Raw genomic sequence first — 26,309 nt, 5'->3', positions numbered from 1 at the left:
GACAGTTTGGCAGGCAAAGGGCTGGTAAAATTCTGTGGCTGTCTTTCCTGTTGCCAACCCAATGCATTCCCATCCTGACCACAATTTAACAGGCGGAGGACAAGACGTCGGGCAGCTTGCCCATCCTCACAAATAATGGCCACTCGAGGGCCACGTCCCACCTGGCTGCAATGTTTCAGCCGGTGCAACACTTGAGGTGAAAGCAAGGAAACAATTCTGATTTATTACAAAGTGAAATTTATTATCCTCGGTCTCATAAAGGCCACGGTACAAATCTTGCTTTCAGCTGCTTTTGATCTTAACTTTCACGTAGAATACTCATTCAAGATATTATAGACAACATTTGATAGTGTAACACACTGAATGAGCAAAGGGACCAACTTCTGACCACTGGCAGCACCTCAGATATAGCCGGTGTTTTACCAGGTACATTCGTGGATGGAAAAACCATGAGCAATAGGCCGACAATTTGGCAGTCAGCCCCTTGAAGTATCAAGGCCTCATCCTCCATCTGTTAAATCGTGGTGGGAGGATGCCAATGATGGGCGTGAAGGCCGGGAAGTTAGCCTGCTTGGGCCTCAGATGGGAAGTGGGAATCCCTTCTTCATATGCCTTCAAGGATCTTTCCCCTGAGTATCTCCTCTCCCTCCTCTACCTGTCAACTACTCCCCCTCCCCCCATGGCCTGTGCATCCCAGCCCCAACCCCTCTTGCCCCTGTCTTCTCCCTGGGTTCTCCTCTCTTGGCCTTGCCAGAACTGTCTTCAAGCTCCAGGTTCTTCTTCACTGTGACTGGAACAATCTAAGCAGTGGCCACTGCTCCTGGTGGCTCTGCTAGGGAGAGGGATTCGGAGGCCAATCAATCCCAGCTCTTAAGAGGTGGGAAGTCATGGCTTTCTCCGCTGGGAACATAACTCTCATCCAGAACCGTTTAATGTCCCTCTGAGCATTCACTCGCTAGAGGACAGCTCACCGGAGCAGGTTTTTGATTGGCAGAACAGAAAACCCCACCAGTCATGAAATCCTGTCCATTAATTCCAAATACTTAGAGCAGACATGAACACAACAAATCCATAAAATAACTTCCACAAATAACAATGAACCCAATAAGATTTGTCCAGATTGGATCCAAATTTAAGTTCCCTTAAAAGAAAACGATTGTTTACTGAAGTCTCATACCAAATATTGCAAGACTTTCCACTGCATCCGTGACACACAGAAGAAAAGCTAGTGTCAGTCTCATTCAGCGAATTCTGCATTGCTGTTTAAGCCTAGATACCAATTCACAAAACAGAATGATAACCTATTAGAAGTATTATAACTTGACCCAAACAGATTTTCTGACAGAATCAGTAACGTTAATGGTTGCAATACGGGGTCTCACTACTAATTTGCATAAAAAGGGAAAATATGAAATATTCTGGAGATTTGAACCTAGACAGACTCTTGTGTCTCAGTCTTAAACAATGCGGTTAGTACTTTCCAAGGCTGTGTTCCACTGGTTGGCCTTGGATACAGCAGGGAGCTGATTGCCAAACTATCCGTCTATTGCTCATGGTTTTTCCATCCATGAATGTGCCTGGTAAAATGCCGGCTATATCTGAGGTGCTGCCAGAGGTCAGAAAGTTTTTGAAAGTTCCTCTCTTTGAACATTCAGTTTGTAACTTGAATGAGTATTCCACGTAAAAGTTAAGATCAAAAGCAGCTGAAAGCAAGCTTTGTACAGCTGTCCTTTGAGACTGGGGATAATAAATCTCACTTTGTAACATATCAGAATTGTTTCCTCGATTTCACCCAAAGTGTTGCACATTTTCCCCCAGACATCTAAAATACCAGATTTTCCAGCTTCTTCTGTTTTGGATTGATGGCCAAATTCCGCACACATGAGGACGGCCCCAACCAGGATCTTGGGTTCATGTCACTCTACATGTAACCTCCACCATTTGACCTGGGCTTGCAAAATCCTACTAACTATCCTGGCTTGACACAATTCACACCTCTTTAACCAGTGATCATCCCTCTCTCCACTCACACTGTATGTACCTGTAAAGACTTGACTACCTGTAAAGACTTGCACTCCAACCATTATCTTGCAGTTGTGTCTTTGCCTATATATGCCATGTTTGTGAACTCAACTCTCCACTTATCTGATGAAGGAGCAGCTCCGAAAGATCGTGTTTCCAAATAAAGCTGTTGGACTTTAACCTGGTGTTGTGAGACTTCTTGTGAGACCCACCCCAGTCCAACACTGGCATCTCCACATCATGTTTTGGATCTAAAATACTATTTTATCCTGATTAATTTTTGATTATTGTGGAAGACAGGTCTTCCATGTATCTGAATAGAATTTGACACTTGCCTCTGCTATTGATGAATTAATTTAAGTGGATTAATTTTCTAGTTGTCATGAGTGCAGGTTGTTGGGGTGGGATTTTTGGGGGCCTATTAGGCACAGGTGCAAATTCCATAATAGATGCAAAATATCGCGAGAGGCCAAAAACGGGATTTGCGGCGGTAAGATTTAAGAACGCAATCTTTCCTGGGCCTCCTCCCCAATGATATGCTCAGGTTCACACCCAGGAAGGGGGAAAACCTGATTTGCGTCACTTTGAATGCATTATAATGCACTCAGCGAGGTTAAAGTTGTATCTCCAGACCTGATTGAATCTTCCCAACCACCCATTTTTAAAAAGCAGTTGTAATTTATGCTCGTGTGAGGGAGGAAGGGGGTGAGCACTGATGTCTCCACTGGGCACCAGAGAGTCCAAGAGGACAGAAGGGCGGGATTCATGGCTGTAGGCAGTGGGGTTTGGTGGCTTCCAGAATGGGGATTGTGGCTGGAGTGAAGCCCGCTAACCGTGTTGTTTAAAAAGTTCTTAGAGCGCCGAGTCAGTCTGCTGATTGTGGCTATTTGTGGTTGGACGGCTGTGGGTGTGGGGCACATGAGGTGGGGGAAAGGGTGTGATGAGAGCGAAGGAGATGCCTAACGGGTTGGGTGGATGAGACCCCAAAAGAGATCGAGTTCACCCATGTCACCCTATACATCCCTTGGCATCAGGAAATCCCGTTTATCAACAGGGAGGGGTACCACCCCCTTAATGTCCAACTGGTTTGTGACCACCATAGAACCATAGAACATAGAACATTACAGCGCAGTACAGGCCCTTCGGCCCTCGATGTTGCGCCGACCAGTGGTACCAATCTAAAGCCCCTTTAATCTACACTATTCCAATATCATCCATATGTTTATCCTACAGTACAGAAACCATTCAGCCCATCAGTCTGCAGTGACTTTCTGAAAGAGCAGCCCACCTTGGTGTCTTGATGGCTTGCCCCAGGTTTTCCACTTCGGATGCTACCTTACAGTGGTGGCGTGGGTGCCACACATCACCAGCAACATCTCCTGTGACAGAAGGCTTTGGAACTCCTTCACTTGGTCTTGCAGTCACAAGAATGTCGCTCACAACGCCTCCTGGAATTCCCTGCTCTGCCTTTGCATCTCAAGAAACGAACGTGTCCAGAGGCACTGCACCTGGCTGGGAGAAGTTGTGTCCTGGGATCCCACAGACCTCCATCCGACTGGGACATTCCTGCCTCCACATTCCTGCTTCCAATGTGATTCAGAAGCAGTGTGGTGCAAGCAGATAGTGACCCAGAAGTCTGCTTGTTAAGTTTGCCCACTGAGGTGTGTGTCTCTGCACTGGTGGAGGTTGCGGGTGAGAACTGTGATGCTTCATCAATGTCCTCCTCCAATATATCCTCCGAGTTGCTCCAAGGGTGCGCTGTGGGATAATGGCGTTGTATGTGCCTGGCTCTTTCATTGATGTCCCTGCAAGGTAAGGACATGATATCAGTCCATGACCAGGTCAATGGTCCTGGATACACAGAACTCATTTGAGTTTGGTCATCTGGATGAATATGTAGTCGCTCCTCACTTTTCTCTTGCAGGCTCACCTCGCTCTCAGCACAGGCCCGCTCCTGCTCCTCCCCTGCGATCTCCGTAGCCCTCTCCCCGAATGGAGTCAGGGCCCTTCACCGCCTATTTTCTCTCTCAGTGTGGTTGTGGGCTGGCTTCCTCTGCAGGGACACAATGGGGATAATGTGAGCTGGATGCCTGGTGGGTCAGATATCGAAGACAACTGGCATGTGTGGGCACTACACCAATGCAGGGAGGGGTTATGATAGGGAGTGCCAGGTATTTGAAGATGATGCTGGGAGGTGGGGTGCTGGAGAACTGCGAGGTGGCAGCTTGTGGGTTCCAGCTGACATTCCAGCTGACATAGGGTGGCACGGTGGCACAGTGGCTAGCACTGCTGCCTCACAGCGCCTGGGACCTGGGCTCAATTCCCAGCTCAGGTGATTGTTTGTGTGGAGTTTGCACATTCTCCCCATGTCTGCGTGGGTTTCCTCCGGGTGCTCCGGTTTCCTCCCACAGTCCAAAGATGTGCGGGCTAGGTTGATTGGCCATGCTAAATTGCCACTTAGCAAATATGTGGGACTACGGGGATAGGAGCTGGGTGGTATTGTGGTCGGTGCAGACTCGATTGGCTGAATGGCCTTCTACTGCAATGTAGGGATTCTATGATTCAGGAAGGGATACTGAAGGTTGGAATGCAGAGAGGAGGCTGGGAGCACTTACCCTTGCTGATCGCAGTAAGTCATTCTTCTTTTTCCTTCATTCCACACCTGTCCTCCTGGTTAGGCTGCTGGCACTGACCAGTGCTGCCACCGTCTCCCACAAGGGATTCATGATGTTGCTGGAGGGTCTCTGGCTAGCCCAAGGATGTAAGTAGCCCACCTCTCCTCCACGGCATCCTGCAAATGGCTGAAGGTTCCATCCAGAAACTGAGGAGTTGGTTTGCTCACTGCCATCGTCCCGGCTTGAATGAGAGTGAGTGCTGTGGGGCTGTTTAAACACTGTGATGAGATGACCCGGAGGTGGGCGAATAAGACACTTTGCACTTCAGGTGCAGCATTTTCCACGTGGGGGAAAAAATAATTTTCTAAATGCCTGAAGCTTTTGATCTGGATTGTGTCGCCGGGGATGGCAGGAATTGCACCAATATTCTTGCCACTTTTATTTAGGTTTAAGGTACAACAATATCATTTATAAGTGCCTGGTAAAGTTGGAACTGTTATCTTGAGGATGCAATATGTTCCTCCGCAGTATTAGGTTATAAAGATCCATTGGCATCAGTCATTAAGCACTGACAAGTTGCGTTAGTAGCCTAAGAAATATTTAACCTTCCTCTTCTCAAAAATATGCCCAAAGTCCTCTCATCAATTCATTTCCAAAAGGACCTAAACGAAATGAAATACACTATTTGGCAATTCGAGTGTCTGGACTGCTGGGAGAGCAGCGGGATGAAGGTGAGTGCAATCCCTATAATACGATTTGTAATCTCACTCGCATGTGAACAGAAGTTAGGCTCTTTTCCCAATGGAAAGAGACTATTCCTTCATCTGCACTCAAAACATTGGCATTATTAGAGATTGGAGAATGATAGGGAAAAAAGGGATCCTTCTTGGGTGCCAATTTGATTTTAATGACGTCTTAAAGGCTGTTAATTCCAACATATTGAGGTAAAATCATGAAAATCTTCTGAGTACATTTAATAGTCTGGATTGATTGAATTATTACAGGATTGGTTAGAGAAGATAACATTCCCTGAAGGAAATTCCCACTATTCCGTCAACCACCATGCTGCCACCCCCCCCCCGTTCCCCGCCGCCCCCTACCTCACCCCAAAACACACACAATTTTTCATTCACGTTTAATGGACAGAAATTCGAGCAATATCCTCCCCACACAACTTTGTGTTCTTTATATCCAATGATTGAATGCTCTAAGTTACAGGATCAGGAAAATCAAGGTCAAAGAGTGAATGTTGACACATTTTTATTGGCTTACATGGTGATGTAACAGATGCTTTAATCTTCTCTTTATTACTTTCAAACCGGAACACAAAGAAGACTGCATGTTGTCTCATGAAGAGGTCCAGAGGCTTAATCTGTTACAAATAACTGTTTATTAATAATACACAATTATATACATGGAGCACCACGGTGGCACAGTGGTTAGCACTGCTGCCTCACAGTGCTAGGGTCCTGGCTTCGATTCCTGGCTTGGGTCACTGTGTAGAGAACTGTGCAGAGTCTGCACATTCTCCCTCTGTCTACATCGGTTTGCTCTGGGTGCTCTGGTTTCCTCCCACAATCCAAAAGATGTGCTAGTTAAGTGCATTGGCCATGCTAAATTCTCCCTCAGTGTACCCAAACAGGCACATGAGTGTGGCATCTAGGGGATTTTCACAGTAACATCAATGCAGTGTTAATGTAAGTTTACCTGTGATACCAATAAATAAACTTTAGAGACAGGACATAGTCCTGACTAGGTACTATCTCCAAGCCGACTTCTACCAGACTCACTCCTCCTTCTACTATGCCCATGTGACTCTCTGCATCACAATATTTATTTCCCCAGCAACACATTAACCCAATTATCCTTTATAGTTCCGAACATTCCAATAATACAGATTGCACATTCCCCCACAAATCAGGTGCAGTATTATGTCCAGTGTCAAATATTGTATTCCAAGTATGCTGGACCCAATCACTGCAGGCTTATGTTAATTAGTACAGCTGAACAATAAAGTGTGTCGCACCATCTTGGAATCCAGGTACGCAAAACTTCCATTTTACCCTAAGATGTTGGCAAGCATACATTTTGTTGGCATCACACTTAGTACAACATCTTTTTGGCTTTGGAAAGTATGTGTACAAATTTGGAAGCAGGGCACTGAGAAAGATTTCATAGGCCTAACAAGTTAAATTAACATTATTAACAACATTTACTTTTAATCAGTCTAGAAAATTGAATAATTTAATATTATGACACATAGCTTTATTAAAAGCTGCGCGAGACATCCTGGTTTCTCACATTTGTACTGAAATGCTTTACTAAAGACCTTAGAACTGTTGGCATCTCAAGGGCCTAATTCCTTTTCAATGTAATCAGGTATAATATCCTTCAGCAAAAAGTTATCATTGAAAATTTATGAGCCTGGTGCAATATTTTAGAAGTCTAACAACACCAGGTTAAAGTCCAACAGGTTTATTTGGTAGCAAAAGCCACTAGCTTTCGGAATAGACTGTCCCTTCGTCAGGTGGGTGGAAGTTACCCCAGTCCAACGCCGGCATCTCCACATCAGCAATATTTTACAACATTATTACGAACATGAACATAACTTCAATCTTTGTTGTTAGTTTATGTAAAGTATTGCTGAATTAATTTCTAATGATAATCACAAACCATATGTCATGTGGAACACTAAGCAGCAATATGAAGGGCTGGAGTTTACCAGTTCCCTATACACAGACTAGAAGGCAGATAAAATGGCAATGGAAGGCATTGGAAGGGAGACTGGCATATTTCCAATGTCACCCGATATTACAAGCGGTACGAAACTCCGCAGTATGGCCACACCCACAGAGCAGCCGAATATGCTAATTTAGTGTTCAATTAAAGCCAGTTCATCCCCTCCCATCACATTTTACCAGCATTGGGATATGCCATCAATGCATGGGGAGACTGCCAGGTAAATGAACGGTATGTTTTTGTTGGTAACAGCTTGCAAGAAACAATACTTTTCACTGTATCCCAATACATGTGACAATAATAAATCAAACAATTTTTTTTATTCATTCGTTGGACATGGGCGTTGCTGGCCGGCCAGCATTTATTGCCTATCCCTAGTTCCCCTCGAGAAGGTGATGGTGACCTGCCTTCTTGAAACACTGCTGTGCTGTGGGTTGACCCACAATGCCATTAGGGAGGGAATTCCAGAATTCTGACCCAGCGACTGCGTTGGAACGGCGATATATTTCCAAGTCAGGATGGTGAGTGGCTTGGAGGGGAACTTGCGAGTGGTGGTGTTCCAATGTATCTGCTGCCCTTGTCCTTCTAGATGGAAGTGGTCGTTGGTTGGAAAGATGCTGTCTAAGGATCTTTGGTGAATTGCTGCAATGCATCTTGTAGATAGCACACACTGCTGCTTCTCAGCATCGATGGTGGAGGGAGTGGATGTTTGTGGATGTGGTGCCAATCAAGCAGGCTGCTTTGTCCTGGGTGGCACCAAGCTTCTTGAGTGTTGTTGGAGCTGCACCCATCGGGCTTATATTGATATTATTTGTTGCACAAAAGAGAAGGCATCAATCACTCAGAAGGGATTGGATAAACACATTGTGGGTTTATTTAGTGTCCTGAAAATGGACACAATGACAGACTGAGAGCTATTCACAAGGTCACCATCTAATCATCGACATGTTAAACTGTTTAAAGAAGACCTTTGAATAGAAGTTATGGTCAAAATTTATGAAGCGTTGGTTTAGCCTCAACAGGATAAGCATTTTCAATTCTGGGCACCACAGTTTAGAAAGGTCTTTAGAAAGACCTTTAGTTCTAAGGTCTTTAATTTAGGCAACAGAGAGGGTGCAGAAAAGTATGACAGATATGGTTCCAGGGAAGATGGAAGTCTGATATAGGAATAGAGTGCACAAGTTGGGATATTTCTACTCTGAGCAGGTTAAGAGACGATTTTGTAGAGATGTTCAAAATCATGAGGAGTCTGTACAGAGTGCAGATAGGAAGAAACTGTTCCCATTGGCGGAAGTGTTGCAAACAAAATGACACCAGATAAAGGTGAATGGCAAAGGAACAGAAAGCAATATGAGAAAATATATATTTTATCTGACGAGTGGTTAAGATCTGAAATGCATTGTTTGAGAGTATGAAGAAGGTGAATTAAATCGTGGCTTTCAAAAGGGCACTGGATAATTATCTGATGAGGAAATATTTGCAGATCTCTGGAGAATAGGTGTGAATGTGGGGCTTGCTGACTTGCTCCTGGAGCAGAGTTGGCACAAATACAGCAGGTTACATTGGCTCCTTCTGTAACCATTCTACGATTTCCTATCTCTCACCGCATGGTTTGTACAAATTTGGATCAACTGGAAGATATGTAAACTGCTGGGAGAATTGCGATGAAGGGTTGTCTCACGAAGATCTATGATCCATTTTAATCAGATATATAACTGAGGTTAAACGGGAAAATAAATTCTACTGTTCCTACGACACGAGGAAGACGCCCAACAATTGAGATGTTTGACCCTCTGCCCCCCCGGGAGACCCCAACTGTCTCCAGAACAAAATAATGCTCTGAGCTTCTGAAGTGCCTGGGAAGCTACCAACAGACAACCTGGGGTTGTTTGGACTGATTTCAAAGGTGCTACAGGAATATAATTTGCATTTGATAAGCCAACCTTGCTAGTGAAGTCAGTGGGTATGCAGAGGCTTTTCAATGAGGTGAGACCCTCAACATTACACATAGAGTCAGAGGGGCGCGAATCCCATTTTCCTGCACTTGTTCCATATCTTTGAATGTTACGATATTTCAAGTGCTCATCCAAATATTTTTTAAATGTTGTAAGGTTTCCGGCCTCCACTACCTTCCCAGGCAGTGCATTCCAGATTCCCACCACCTGCTGAGTGAATAAGTTTTTTCTCAAATCCCCTCTGAATCTCCTGCTCCTTATCCTGAAACTCTGCACTCTCATGATTAACCCTCAACCAAGGGGAATAGCTGTTCCCTGTGCACCCTGTCCATAATCTTATACACCTCAATCATGTTCCTCCCTTAGCCTTCTCTTCTCTAAAGAAAACAATCCAAGCCTATGCAGTCTCTCCTTATAGCTCGAATGCTCCATCCCTGGCAACATCCTTGTGAACCTCCTCTGTAACCCCTCTAGTGCTATTACATCCCTTCCAATCCCTGATGACTGATGCTTTATCCATCTCAAAAACAAAGCCAATTCCTGATGCTGGATAAACATTCCTTTGGAATCATTGTGGAGGAAGGAGATACATGACCAAAGACCCCAGCCTTTTGGACAGTTTATTATTACAACCCAGGGCTTCACAGCCAGTCTGTAGTTTTAGCATCCAACTGATAAGCCATAAGGAAGCAGCCTGAGTCCAGGCAGGACCGCTGGCCTATCTTCCCTACTCTGATGTCTGGTCAGTACTTGTAATTCATATTTAAACTACCTGTAACCCTTGCAGAAGACATGTTTTTGGCACAATTGCATTAGATTTTAGAGTTTTGCAAATACAATGAAAAAAATGAAAAAGAAATATAAATTTCCTGAGGACTGCATATCCTGTAAATGTTAGAAAATTGAAGCTTACAGAGTGGAATTGGTCTTTGCCAGCTGTGCAAAAACCACTGTGTGAATTGACAGCAGGTTTGTACATTGTCCTATGTGTTTGTCTACTCAGGGTGGCACAGTGGCGCAGTGGTTAGCACTGCTACTTCACAGCATCAGGGACCCGCGTTCGATTCCCGACTTGGGTCACTGTCTGTGTGGAATTTGTACATTCTCCTCGTGTCTGTGTGGGTTTCCTCCGGGTGCTCCAATTTCCTCCCACAGTCCAAAGATGTGTGGTTTAGGTTGATTGGCCATGCTAAATTGACCCTTAGTGTCGGGGGATAAGCGGGATAAATACAGAGGTTTATAGGGACAGGGCCTGGGTGGGATTGTTGTCGCTGCAGGTTTGATGGGCTGAATGGCCTCCTTCTGCACTGTAGGGATTCTATGATTCTATGATAAATTCAATGGTAACAAAAGTTGAGTGCAGTGTAAAATGTTACTGTTTGACTATGAGAGTGCTTTATGCTACTGACAAAGGTAAATTTCAATCTTCCCCCCAAATAGTTTCCACACAGTTTACACCTTTCATTAATTTTAAATTTGCCACTGCTGAGAAGTGCACTTCTCTGTATTTTAGGTTTAAGCTTTGCATTGACCACAAAATCTTTACCCTTCAGGGCTGGAACTTGGGTTCATGACAATGTTCATGACAGTGTTTCCAAAATCCAGTCCCAAAAAGACACGCTTTAAAATCTTATTTCCATCCGCTGTTTTCCTTAGAAATCCACTCCAGGTTTTCCAACTATCCTTTCAAACAAAGCTTCCACTCCATTTTTAACAAATAATCCAGCACCAGGTTTTCCACTGTTTTAAAATCAAATTTGCTCCATCTTAAATGCTTTTATACAAACTCAGGTACTCAGTCCCCAATAGAATACTGTTGCTTCAAACACTGAAAATAGCAACACCAAGCCTTATGATTGCTTCAGATATGTGGCTTGTCTGTAGCCAACCTCCTCAGTTCTTCCCAATAGACTGTTCCCAAAGGCAGTTCCTCTTTGTTCCTTTAACTCCAGACTTCTTAGAAACTTCTCTTCATTTTTCTAGTTAACTAGCTGTTCTTTAATTTTCCTGCACTTGTTTTCTTAACTATTATTCCAAGATATGGCTTTTCTTCTAGCAAAGAGATGTTCCCTCTCTAGCCTTATATAACCAACTGCTATGAATTCAATTAAAACTACACTCAAAAAAAATTCCTACCCTCAATGTGCCCCGAGTGACTAAGAGTCAACCTTGTATTTAATGCCGTAACCCTCTATGAGCAGATAGAAGCACAGTTAGAACCCTCCCGATGCAAACACCTTTGGCTAGCATGAATCTAAATGTAGGTTTTCCCTTCCTTAAAGAGAAACATGAATTAAACCCACTTAAATCGATAGCTTATATCTAATATTTAACAATACAAATATAGATCAATTAAAACTACCTCTGTTTTCCCCATATATTAAGAAGTTTAATAACACCAGGTTAAAGTCCAACAGGTTTATTTGGTAGCAAAAGCCACAAGCTTTCGGAGCCTTAAGCCCCTTCTTCAGGTGAGTGGGAATTCTGTTCACAAACAGGGCATATAAAGACACAAACTCAATTTACAGAATAATGGTTGGAATGCGAATACTTACAGCTAATCAAGTCTTTAAGATACAAACAATGTGAGTGGAGAGAGCATCAAGACAGGTTAAAGAGATGTGTATTGCCTCCAGACAGGACAGCCAGTGAGACTCTGCAGGTCCAGGCAAGCTGTGGGGATTACAGATAGTGTGACATGAACCCAATATCCCGGTTGAGGCCGTCCTCATGTGTGCAGAACTTGGCTATCAGTTTCTGCTCAGCGACTCTGCGCCATCGTGTGTCGTGAAGGCCGCCTTGGAGAACGCTTACCCGAATATCAGAGGCCGAATGCCCGTGACCGCTGAAGTGCTCCCCAACAGGAAGAGAACAGTCTTGCCTGGTGATTGTCGAGCAGTGTTCATTCATCCATTGTCGCAGCGTCTGCATGGTTTCCCCAATGTACCATGCCTCGGGACATCCTTTTCTGCAGCGCATCAGGTAGATAACGTTGGCCGAATTGCAAGAGTATGTACCATGTACCTGGTGGATGGTGTTCTCACGCGAGATGATGGCATCTGTGTCGATGATCCGGCACGTCTTGCAGAGGTTGCTGTGGCAGGGTTGTGTGATGTCGTGGTCACTGTTCTCCTGAAGGCTGGGTCTGTTTGAGGTTGTGCAGTTGTTTGAAGGCAAGAAGTGGGGGTGTGGGGATGATGTTCGACTTCATCAATGACATGTTGAAGGCTCCAGAGGAGATGCCGTAGCTTCTCTGCTCCGGGGAAGTACTGGACGACGTGTCCCGTGTTTGTCTTCTGAGGAGGTCAGTGCGGTTTTTCGCTGAGGCGCGTCGGAACTGTCGATCGATGAGTCGAGCGCCATATCCTGTTCTTATGAGGGCATCTTTCAGCGTCTGGAGGTGTCTGTTGCGATCCTCCTCATCCGAGCAGATCCTGTGTATATGGAGGGCTTGTCCATAGGGGATGGCTTCTTTAATGTGTTTAAGGTGGAAGCTGGAGAAGTGGAGCATCGTGACGTTATCTGTGGGCTTGCGGTACAGTGAGGTGCTGAGGTGAGCGTCCTTAATGGAGATGCGTGTGTCCAAGAATGCAACCAATTCCGGAGAGTAGTCCATGGTGAGTCTGATGGTGGGATGGAACTTGTTGATGTCATCATAGAGTTGTTTCAGTGATTGTTCACCATGAGTCTAAAGGAAGAAAATGTCATCGATGTATCTAGTGTATAGCATCGGTTGAAGGTCTTGTGCGGTGAAGAAGTCTTGTTCAAACCTGTGCATGAAGATGTTGGCATATTGAGGTGCAAATTTGGTCCCCATGGCTGTTCCGTGTGTCTGGATGAAGAACTGGTTGTTGAAGGTGAACACATTGTGGTCCAGGATGAAGCGGATGAGATGTAAAATTGCATCTGGCATAAAATTGTATCTCCATATATCACAGAGTTGACCACTGAGGCGTAGCCATAGCCTTATAGGATGGAAGGCTGCCACCAGTAATACTTAATGCTGAATTGCTGTGACATTATTGAACTGCCTTTGTAACATTTATTTTGTCAATTAGCCCTACTAATTGTTTGATTTCTCCTTAAGTGCTGCTATAATTCCAAAGTTAGCAAACAATTATTAGTTTATGGTTTTCTTTTCTAACTGCTTTGATAATTGGCAAAACATTCACGTAGCAGTTTATTAAGATCCTGAAGGCCGACTGATAATGCAAATGTCGATATAGAACGAACTGTTTGATGCAAGGCTGGTTAGAGAGCCAAATATGGGCATTAATAACTCCTAGGCATAGACTGAGTAGTGAACCTGAGGTGGGTACTTGACAAGAAGTCAAGGGTTCATTTGGTGCCTTTGATGAATATTCTTGTCAGGATAGTGTTGATCCCAATCTTCTGGCACCAGATAAAATAACCATGGAAGTTGCATTTTCGATGCACAAAATCAACTAGTTCATAAAAATGGGGGGCACAGTGGAATGGCATGGCACTGCTGCCTCACAGCGCCAGGGACCCGGGTTCAATTCCAGCTTTGGGTGACTGCCTGTGTGGAATTATAGAATGATAGAATCCTACAGTGCAGAAGGAGGCCATTCAGCCTATCGAGTCTGCACTGACCACAATTCCATCCAGGCCCTATTCCTGTAACCCCACAACTTTACCTTGCTAATCCGCCTGACAGTAGGCTCAATTTAGCATGGCCAATCCACCTAACCCGCGCATCTTTGGCGTGTGGGAGGAAACTGGAGCACCCAGAGGAAAGCCACGCAGACAGGGGGAGAATGTGCAAACTCCACACAGTGACCCAAGCCGGAAATCGAACCCAGGTCCCGGTGCTGTGAGGCAGCAAGGCTAACCACTGTGCCACCGTGCCGCCCCGTGGAGTTTGCACGTTCCCCCAGTGTCTGCGTGGGTTTCCCCTGGGTGCTCCGATTTCCTCCCACAGTCCAAGGATGTGCAGGTTAGACGGATTGGCCATGGTAAATTGTCCCTTAGTGTCAGGGGGACTAGCTAGGGTAAATGTATGGAGTTATGGGGATAGGGCCTGGGTGGGATGGTGGTCGGTGCAGACTCGATGGGCTAAATGGCCTCCTTCTGTACTGTCGGGATTCTATCATTCTATGATTCCACACAGGCAGTCACGTGATATCAGTCCTATAATACATGATTAACTCACCCACAGCAAATTAGGGATAACCAATAAATGCAGCCTTAACTGCAGCACCCAAATTACAAAAGCAATTAAAAACACCACAGAGTAAACCAAAGAGTGAAAACACAAAGGAACAAATATTAAATGCCAAATTGTTTTTCAACATTTCCATCTTGATGAAGTCTGTGGGCCTTTTATTCATTAACTTAGAACCTGGCATCCTTTAGTGACTTTCAGATCTCTCTGACACACGACTTGAAAGACTCATCGAACCCCCTCAAAACTCTTAACATTAATTTTATGAACCCATTATTCTTTCAATCTTAAGTAGATGATTTTCTCCAGGGGGCTTTTGAACTGACACTAATTGGATTTATTTTTGAAGCGGAGGATTGGTAAAGATGCTTTGGAGATCACCAACAAAAAGGAATAAGGAACACTTTGAAAATATTTTTTAAAAGTTCGGAATGTTGCAAACTGGGATTTGGGCATTGCTGCTGTTAATTAATTTAAAGTATAATGATTTCAACGCTGAAGTTTAATATTAAATTTTTAAACCAAATGCATTAGAATCATATAAGACTTAGAGTAAGCATCCACCTGGGTTTACTAATCAACCCCATTTGCATTATGTCTGACTTTGGACCTGAGTCAGACAGGGCTGCCAAATTCCATTAATGAATTCATTTTTTTTAAAAATAGATTTTTTTTCTATGACTTAATCAAAAAGCTTTTTAGCAATGTTTTCCCTTCATTGGATTCAATTTTTTGTCCTTCCCAAACAAAAGCCTTGTACTTATGCGCTTAAAGAAAGTTTCATTCTGTAAGCCTTTCCTGGAATAGCAATCGCGGTCAGATTATCAGTCTGCACCTTTTCACTTACCTTAGTTAGTCGGGCGTGTTGTGGGGAGGTAGCCGAAAGGTGGACAAGTAGTTGGAGGGGGGGAGTCGGGGAGGTGGGAGAGTGTCAGGTGGTTGGTCAGTGGGTCACAGGATGGTCAGGACTCGTTGGAATGACACTCAGGGAGGGGTTAAGTGAGGGTTCGGAGGAGTAAGTAATACAGTTACACAGGAATTAAAAAGTCTCACAACACCAGGTTAAATTCCAAAAGGTTTGTTGGAACTGTTGGGATCTTCTGAAAATGAAGATGGATCTCCAGAGACACTTTGAGACTGGAAAATAGATCTTCTCGATGTCACTGAAAAGTGGAAGATCCACCGATAGATGCTCCCCTGTTGGGCTCTAACCTGTTGTTGTGAGACTTCTTGCTGTGCCCACCCCAGTCCAACCCCAGCATTTCCACATCACAGGAATTAAAAGTGCTTTTAATTCTTCCAATGTTTCCTGGGTGTCTATTCTGCTAAGAGAGTCAGTACCATCGGAGGTCTCCAATTTACATTGGATGGTTTCAGGTTCAGGGTCAGAAGTTTAAACTTCCTGGCCAATTCCTGTACAGTCCTTGTATTGGGACTTCTGGGAGCCCCCTCACACAACTTCTGTGCTACCCCCAGAGTAGGAGCACCTGGGATTGTTCTTCATATCAACCTTTTACACACCCACTTCACATCGTTATACTGCATTGCTTGTCTGAGACTGGCAGCTGTCAATGGCAAGAAAACTGCGAACCAAACTCAAGCCATATTACATGCTGCGATTTGCATTCTGTCTGCACCTTCCTGTGGATTGCTTCTTCAGCAGAGAATAGGGACATTGGTTTTTCCCCATGGCTCCAGTTCAATGGCAGTCCCGGGCAGGGGGGAGTACAAAAATCAGTTTTATGCCAGTATAAATTTCCCCGAAGAGCTGCCATTGGTGCCCACCATGGCAGATCAGGAAATCCACTGGAATCTGGTGTGAAATTGATTTGCATCCCGTAAATGGGATGCAGATGAAGGCCCAACCGGAATCTTCCACCCAGGCTCGATCCTCCACAATGTCAGCAGGAAAACACACCAGTCCAGGACAGGTGTGTTTGTGAAAGTCAGGTCTCACCAGAACAATGCCTTGGCCTGTCTCCAGAGTTGGGGGTGGAGGCTGCCAATGATCCTGGACCCTGGAGCACACAGCAGTGGGTGGGGGTGCAGGGGGAGGATCATCTATAGGTGGATCTTCCAATTTCAGTGACATTGAGAAGATCTATTTTTCAGCCTCAAAGTGTCTCTGGAGATCTATCTTCATTTTCAGAAGATCCACCTTCTTTCTTCAATGGTGGGTCAGTGATGTTGGGCACCTTTTCAATATGGCAGGACTCTGTCATCATGCTCGCCTGCCACAGAATACGTTGCTAAACTCCCGGATACATAATTGATGAGGTCAGAGCTGGAAGATATGGGAGTCGATTCTCCCAAAAACATTCTAAGTGCCGAATTTGCGTGAGAACTGGAGTAACTCCCACCAATTTTTTAGCAGGATTTTCAGAATGAATCTCTGACACTCTGAGCACTGTAGACTGTCCGAGCGAGATTCACTCTGAAAATCAAGGGGCGGGGCCTATTCCCACTGGAGAGGCCAACAGCGTAGCACTGAGCGGGCCATTGCGCATGCGCCGATCTGCCAGAGTGGAGAGCGGCGCATGCACAGTAGCCACGCACTGCCAGCCTCCCGATCACTGGCCAGCTTGATTGCTGGCCATCCCCGCATCACTGCCCCTCCAACTCCCCCACCCCCTGATCATGGATCTCCGAGACCTCTCCGGACTACAATGATTCCCCCCCCCGCCCCCCCCCACCGAATGGCCAGTCCCAATCACCCCCTTCCCTCCCACTCCCGCAATCCTATGGCAGAGTGGGCAGTGGGAACCCCTCATCACGACTGATCCCCCACCTAATGGGCCCTGTTAGTGGAAAGCAGTTATAAACCCCACCGAAGAGAAACACTCCTGGCAGGAGGGGGAGACGCTAGCGGGCCCAAAGACTTCAGTCCCAGGCCCACTAATGGGTTGCAAATGGGGATTTCAATACTTCAATCAGCTCCGTGCTGATATCCAAAAAGCTTAATTGCGGAGGCCTGGGCACCCAGCTGGGAGCCTGCTACATGGCCACCGCTGATGTCTCCAGGCCCACTGCACTACCAGAGCAACAGGCTGGGAGAAATACACCCATAGTGTGGTTTCCCGCCGGCTTCCGGGGCTTGAAACATTCCCTGTTCCAGCCTCTGGCTTGGGACCTAGTCCCAGACAGGATATCATACTTGTAAAATGCAGAGTTGATCTAACAAACTACTTGAGTTTTATTTAAACCTGGCTTCGCACCAGTCTGTAGTGACATTGCTCATGGTACCTAGCCAAAACACTGAAAGGGCATATCTTATTACTAATTGGCTTTAGTACATTCTAGAGTTAGACCTGGTTCCAACATTATGCTGCCACTGTCACCTCGATGATCACTGACAGTGAGGATATGTATAATAATATCCTCACATGCAATCATCCTGAATCATTCATCTCTTCATTTTTATTGGAAGAAACTTTTTAAGATACAATTGTCAGAAAAGAGCCCCTTTCTATCTCTCAACCAGTTTGCTTATGAACTGCCAGACTTGCGATCGTGGGAGGGATAGATTGTGTAGCAGTAGTCCAGAACGAGTAGGAAGGTGAGGTCATTGTTTTTGACAAGAACAAGGACCAGGGAACAGCCTAGGTTTTAGTGACTACTGAGAAATTGGAAGATAAGTTGATATAGGATGCCAAACAAAGAGTTGGAAAGAATTTGGTGTATACACTGAAATACCAGACAGGGGACATCAAGCCTTATCACATAGGTAGATATGCACAGAAAAGATACTTCCTGATGACATATGTAAGGCTAAAGGTAGACTCATGGCTCTGGGTTTTGAAGAAAGACTCGGTAATCGAGATGTCAGAGTGAAGGAAAAGTGAGCCTGAAGCTCTTTTAGCAACATAGTTCTGGGAATGTAAATCGATTGATGTAAAAGGAAGTCCCGAGAGCAACTAAAGCATTTAAAAAATTAAATTCAGAGAAATGCGCACTCAAATTTCCAGCCTTGGGTGATTCAGAAGATACGAGTTAGCCATTTTTAGCAATGCGTCCCATGCCAATCCTACATTTGGATATTCCAGCACAATAGGGTAGATTATATTCTTGGTGGGAAAGAATAATAAATGTTGTCCATTGACCTGGTAAGCGACGACAATAAAAAGGATAGTTAAAAGCACCTGAGATGCTGAAACACTTGCATTAGTATAAGCAATAGATATGGAGAGGTACTTACCTAAAGTATTGAAAGAAATCCTATACAAGGGGAAATCAGAGAAACATTTGCCCATAGAATATTATGTGGATAAACATTCTCTTGCGGATAATGTTTATTCAACAATGGGTGTCACTGAGAAAATGCTGATGATTGACCTTGATAGCATAAAGAAATGTTGGAAAGATAGATAGATTTCCAAACTAAAATGGGTGGACGCAAGTCACCAATTGTCAGACTATTTTACGAAGAGAGCTGCTTGCTCCAAGGAATTATTAGTTGTATTGGAAGAGGGATACCTGGTGTTAGCATGAGATCATGGAAGACCAATATTTTCTTTGATTGCTTTGCAATTATTTTAGTATAGTAAATCTGAAAAAAAGTTTTGTTTAAAGTAGGGGGGAATGGGACTATTACCAACTATTAATGGTTGGTTGTATGATAACGGAGACATAAGGTGGAATTCTCCTACCTAGGGACTAAGTTGGGGGCAGGAACTTGGAGTGTTCCCCACTGCAGAGACCAATGGGAAAACACATCATTTCTTCTGGCCCTGAATTCATTATTTATTCAACCGGGTGTACTGCGCCTTATTCTGTGGCAGGATAGGCCTGATGGCATGTCATCCACTATCATATTGGCCCATCATATTGAAAAGGTGCCCAATGTCACTGATCCATCAATGAATAAAGAAGACGGAACTCCTGAATATGAAGATGGGTCTTCAGGAACATTCTGAGGCTGGAAGATAGACCTCCTCAATGACACCAAATCTGAAAGGTCCACCTGAGTGTTCCCCTCATCCACGGCTGTGGTGCTCCAGGTTCCTGGGTTGCTGAAAGCTTCCACTCCAAAGGCAGCTCAAGGCATTGTTCGGGCGAGTCCCAACAGCTGCATGCCATGTTGTTCCAGAAGTGTTTTGCAATGGTGGGTTTTCCCACTGACATTATGGAGAATTGGGCATTGGGGAAGATTCCAGTCGGGCCTTCATCTGCTTCCCATTAACGAGATGAAAATCAGCTTTGTACCAGCGTCCAGTGAGTTGCCTGATCAGCCATGGCGGACACCAGTGGATGATCCTGTAGGAATTTAACACCAGCGTGAAGCCGATTTTTGGGCCTTTTACCGCATTCTTCCCCACCCTGCCCCATCCGACTTTGAACTTGCCTGCAGGAACATGGGAGAATTCCACCCATTAAAGATGAAAAAATATATGATGTCATTTCTTTTTCATTGGTTTGACAGGTTATTCTTGTGTTTTCAAAATTTTTAATTTAAAGAAAAATAGGTTATCTCTCAATATCTTCTCAATTACATTGTTAAGGTTCGTTCATGTCAATTACAATGTTAAGGGAAACAAGTGACAAGTATTTGAATACATATACATAGGGGGTAACTGGGAGACTGAGTGTAGGTGACACTGAACAAACAAGTTAATAAACTCACCAAGTGAGGAAAGGCTCTGTGTCTTAGTTTGGACGTCACCAACCAGCGTGGATCCTGTTAACATATAAAGTGGTTTTCTTGGAATGCTTTCTCATCAGGTCTGTACAGTTTGCACTACCATGCAATGAAGCAAGTACCATGCTATAGCAGGTACATAAGAACCGATATATTTTCCCCAGGAACTCAGTCATTGGATCAGCCCAAACCACCAAACACTAGCAAGGACAGAAATAAATAGCAGGCATTGGAACCTAACTGCTCAACAATATTTGTCTTGTAGCAAGGAATAAAATCATAGAATCCCATATTAGGCCATTCAGCCTATGGGGCCTGAACCAACTCTCTGACAGAGCATCTTCTCCCCCACCCAATCCACATAACCCCATACACTGACCACGGCTAATCCATCTAACCTGCACATCTTTGGACTGTGGGAGGAAACCGGAGCCCCCGGAGAAAACCCACGCAGACACGGGGAGAATGTGCAAACTCCACACCGTCATTCCAGGCCGGAATTGAACCTGGGTCCATGGAGCTTTGGGGCTGCAGTGCTAGCCACTGTGCCAACCAAAATATGTAACGTGTTGAAAACGTTTCATCGATATACAGCAGTATTCTTTCCATTTTATAACGAGGTAAAAATGTGAAGTTTTTCAATAAAATGTGAAGCATTTCAATCGCATAGAGCGATTGAAAGAAACTATTCACCCTCCACCGACAAGATATGATAAATATATTAAATACATGAATTCTTTCATTAGTTTAATTGAATAAGGAAAGCTTTGAAAGTCATAGCTACATGAAAGGACAGCTCAAGGATAATATAAATGGAAAAAATCTGCGGACAGTGAGTTCTAAGGCAGGCAACACAGTGGAATGCCAAGAAAAGCAGCTGCTATAGCAATTCCTTTGATGGATTTGATAGCTGAAATTATTTAGACAAAGTTACCTTGCCTTTGGCAAAGAAAGATTGAGGTATTTGGTCACACCTGAAGTGTTGGCTGTCAATGAGATGTTTCAGAATGCAAGATAGTTCTAAATGGATAAAGTGACTACGTTTTTCCTATCAGTTCTGTGAAATTATAGTGAACTTTTTTTAAATGGAAAAAAAAAGACCATTGCAGAGAAAATCTCCTCAGCTTAATTGTCTGGCCTCAGGAGTGTTTTAAACAATAAAGAATCACATATTCATATATCTGGAAGGAATAAAAATGCAATATTGTACAATTTAAACAAAATCTGAAATATTTGTCATTGGTATGATTGAGAATCTGCTTCTGAACAGGTTTACTCATTATATACGTACGTTATATCAGTAAAATGTTTAATTTTGCGCAGAAAATTCCAAACCTTAAAACCTAAGTTACGTTACCATCACCCCCCCTCTACATATTGTTCATTGGGACAAAGGTTACATCATTGCAAGTGCAAGGGTATGCATTGGAACAAAGTTGGAAAGGAGTTTATAAGGCATCTTGTCAGAAGATGTCTCTTCGGTTGCAAAAGAATATTTGCCTTACCCACGAGCAGTAATTAAATAGATTTGTCGATCTTTACAGATCGCTGTTTGGTTCCTCTCACACATCACAGCTATATAAAGACAAAATTACATTAATCTCAATATTTCTCATCAGACTGTAACTCTTTAATTTGATTGTTAATCTATGGAGGACTTGTTTTGTAGGAGGGCTAAGAAATATCAAAAATAAGACGATTAAATAAACTTGTATCTTTTTTCTACGGTAAATATCTTTGCAACAGACTCAATACTGATAAAAGATTCTGCTATAAGATCATTAATCCTATATACAAGAAAATCTCCTTTCAAACTTAAATACTGGTATAGTCCTTTTAGAATTCACCATTTAATTAGTAATATTTTGAGTATCTCCTGCTCCAATAAAAGAACTGCAGCTTCTTAATTATTTATATATTACAGATTATGAATATTTCAAATTGCAAAAGTTTCTTCACAGTCAGCTGTCATGCAATACATACTTGACAAGAAGAAGGGATATTGCAGAGACATAAAATAAGTTTGGAAAGCTTATATCTCAGCATGATTTTGTTTTTATGGAAGTCAAGGTTGGGGAAGTTGACTTGAATCTTGCGACCCTTGGGCCCACGAATCTGGTGGGCCCAGAAGTGGACAGGAAATGAGTCTCCAGCCGCGATTGGCCCCTGAATGGGATTTCACATTGGCCGGCCAATGAATGGGCTGTCACCATGCAAAGTCCACTGAGAAAGGCTCGGCGCTGCCGGGGTGGGGGGGATGCCAAGTAAAGTGCGCTGGCACTTTGCAGTGAGCTCCGGGAAAACAGATAGCTGCTGCGGAGTTCCCTCAGGGAGCTGCTGATATGATACACATGAAATGAGATTAAACAAACACAGCAAACTGTGCTTATGCTGCACATTTAAGCACCTGACAGCAAAACTAAAAAAAAAACCTCAATTTCCAGACAGTTTATAAAATTATATTTCACCCCGGACATTTCATCCCACCCTGGATCGAGATTGTAGTGAAAAAGTGAAGGCTGCTCGGCCAACTCCAAAGATGTGCGGGGCCGGTTGATTGGCCATGCTAAATTGCCCCTTAGTGTCAGGAAGATTAGAAGGGTAAATATGTTGGGTTACGGGGATGGGGCCTCGGGTGGGATTGTTGTCAGTGCAGGCTCAATGGGCCAAACGGCCTCCTTCTGCACTGTAGGGATTCTAACTGGCTCTTCCGCCAACCATAAAAGTGGATGGGCCTAGTGATATCGCTCCCAATTGACTTCTTAACAGACTTAATTGCCCGCTTAATTGTCAGTGGCTGCAATTCTGACTGCGCACCCGCCAAGCAAAATATCGTGACAACATCAGGGTGTGTGCCCAATGTCTTCTCACACAATGTCGCATGCTGTCAAATCAGATGCACACCCACTCAAACAAGATAAAATTCCAGCCATTGTATACCTGGATTTCCAAAAAAAAAGCCTTTGCTTAGGTATCACCCTTCAACTACTCCACGATTCAATACCATCACGGCAAATGCCTGAAATCTCCACCTTAAGCAGTTAATTTGCTTTAAAGACATTTCTCAATTAGCAATTAGCCTATTAGTCTCACATCAGTTATTGCAAAATTAATGGAATCTGTTGTTAGGGAAAGACCAACTGAGCATTTGGACAAAGCAGAAATGATTTGTAAAAAGTAAGTCATGTCTTAGGAGCCTACTTGATTTGTTTTGAGGAGATAACAAACTTGCGATGAAGGAAAATGTCATGGATATTATTTATATGAACTGTCAGAAGGCATTCAACAAGGTTTCTAATAAAAGACTGTGAGAGCCCCTGGAATTGGAGGCAAACTTTGGTTTGGATAGGGAATTGGTTAGGAGCCAAGAGAAAGAGAGCAGGGATAATGGTAAGGTCAGATTAGTGGTACCCAACGCCCCTACCCTCTCCCCGAATGATCTATAGTAGGGCCTCAGCTCTTCACTATATTTATAAATCAATTGGTGAGGGAATAGAGAGCGTTATACCTTCACTTGCTGACACTGAGGGACGAATGCTCGCTCCCGGGTCAAGTGCGCAGAGCTGGGAAAATACTAGCTCCACAGACCCGACAAGGGAGAGACTTCTATGAATGGTTGGATTATCGCTCCTGGAGGGGCAGTGGTGAGCTAGAGTCAGGCCCGTTGGCCACAGGCATAATGGAGGTGTAAAGGCGAGCCCAGAGTGGGTTACGTAACCTGGCCAGGCTTTTAAAGGCAAGTCAGCAAGGAGTTCTTGCTGTGAGGCTGGCAATGAATGGACGTCATATAGACCAGGCTCAATCAACAGTCAGTTGAACGCAATAGCTGTCCAGACAGTTTCTGACGCTGGAACATATGGTCCATCATGGGTTTTCCATAGGAGAACATCATTATTCTTGCTCACGCTTCACCTTGCAATGAAGGAACACACTGTGCCATTTTCAGGCTGCTGGAGGTGACGCTGTTAGTTCACTGAGCACAAGGCAATGTTGTTATGAGAGGGAGTGCGAAGGTTGGGTTGCATGATAAGAGCAGTGTGCCGATGGTTGAAAGCAATAGGGTATATCACAGCATACTCTCATAATGGGAAGGGCTAAATCTCATTACCCCTCTTTGCGCCTCACACAAGTCCCAGGGCCGCTCACTCACTCCCGTGGCCATCTCTTCCCTCAGGCATCAGAAGGAGGAAGAGATGTCCGAGGAGGCAGTGTTACATCTGACTAACCCGACTCTGCCAACACAGATATCAGCACATCCGAAGGATGTAGTGCGCTTTGTAGAGTCGATGGCACAGGGTGAAGGGCACTGTACTGGAGTGCAGGAGGAGGGGTCAGAGTCAGGGATATCTGCAAACAATCCCCTTTGGAGGGAGGAGGAAAGTCAGGATGATTCTCCAGTGGGCAAGAAGATATGGCTTCATGAGTGACCTGTGGGGGCACAGTATTTGGACCATCAGCAGCAGATGTGTGAACATCTGGCGGAGTTCTCTGAGACAATGCTTGGAGATATCCAGGGCAGCAATGGACACCAAATTGCCTCTGGGGCTGAACCACATCAGCTCCAACTATAAGAGAATGGCTAATCTCATGGAAAGATAAATGCAACATCACTCAGAGAGGATACGAGAGCAGCGGAGTGGGCATGGTTCGAGTGGGCACAGGGTGGCCTTTTGACCAGCTCACTGACAACCACTAACATATATGTATAGGGACCAGATTGTGAAGGGCTTTTCAAGGTGTATATGTGAGAGGGTTAAGGATGGCTATGGTTTCAGCCAATGCTAATGGCACTGACTGTCGGTTTCCTTTCTTGTCGGGGAAGAGAATTTTCCTGAGAAAGTGTGGCTTCCATGTGAAAGATTCATTATGTGGAAGCTACTCATCAGGGACTGGCTGATGTTCATCATGAGCTTTCAGGAGTCTACTCTAAATTAGCAGATTTCTAGCGATGACCCAGTCCCACAGAATCAACCACAGGCTACATAGGCCTATCCCTCAGCTGGTCCGCCATTGTTACTCCCTTCATCCTCCTTCCTCTGTGTCAGTTCCTCCTTCTGCTCCTCATCTTCTTCATCCTCCTCCTCCTCAGATGATATAACTATAGGACCAGCTTCTGCTCCTCCAGCTAAGCGTGCAGCACACAAAGACTATGTCCTTTGCAGGGGAACACTGTAGAGTTCCACCTGAATGATCAAGACATCTGGAGTGCATTTTCAGGATACCAATAGTCTGTTCTATTATACTGCGACTCACCATTGGCTGTTGTTACACAGTCATTTGAGCCACCTGCTTAAGGGATACACCCTGTTCCTCCCAGAAGCCAACCATGGATCTGTGTTGCGTTTGAAAAGCTGAGGCAATTGCAAATTCCTCAGGATAAATGTGTTGTGGCAGCTTTCAAGGTACCAAGCACAGACGTGTAGAAAAGGCACCTACACATTAGGGATTGGAAGGATTTCCTGCTTCTGAAGGTGTCAGGTTTATGGGTTTGTGCTCTTACGCTGACATGGGTGCAGTCAGTAGCCCCCTACACTCGTGGAAGGCCTTCTAATTCCCCAAGAACCCCGCCCTCTGTGTCTGCAACTCCGCATCCAGTGGAAGTTAATGTGGTCTCCACCCGCTGCCCAAACAAAGAGAGTATCACTGACTGCTTTGATGTCGTTGAGTGACGGGTGATGCTGCAGAGGTTTCCTGCTGAGTCCTGGAAGGAGCCAGTGGCATAAAATTCAGAGCCACGGTAATCTTGCCAGCCACTGGCAGGGCATGAGGGTCGGTTGACTGTGGTGCCAGATCTTGGTGCACCGTGGCACAAATGCCAGTGACTAATTCCCAGTTAACCTGAGCCACTTTCTGCATTGGTTCTCATTCATATCGAGATATGAGCTCTGCAGCCAGGAAACCCTTCCATCAGCTCTTTTTGAAAAAAAATGGGCAGCAGGATAGCACAGTGGTTAGCACTGCTGCCTCACAGCGCCAAGGACACGGGTTCAATTCCGGCCTTGGGCCACTGTCTGTGTGGAGTTTGCGCGTTCCCCATGTGTCTGCGTGGGTTTCCTCCGGGTGCTCCGGTTTCCTCCCACAGTCCAAAGATGTGTGGGTTAGGTTGATTGGCCATGCTAAATTGTCCCTTAGTGTCAGGGTGACAAACAGGAGCAATA

Source organism: Mustelus asterias, chromosome 12 (genome assembly GCF_964213995.1).
Source record: "Mustelus asterias chromosome 12, sMusAst1.hap1.1, whole genome shotgun sequence".
NCBI lineage: Eukaryota > Metazoa > Chordata > Chondrichthyes > Carcharhiniformes > Triakidae > Mustelus > Mustelus asterias.
This window is presented reverse-complemented; position numbering follows the sequence as displayed.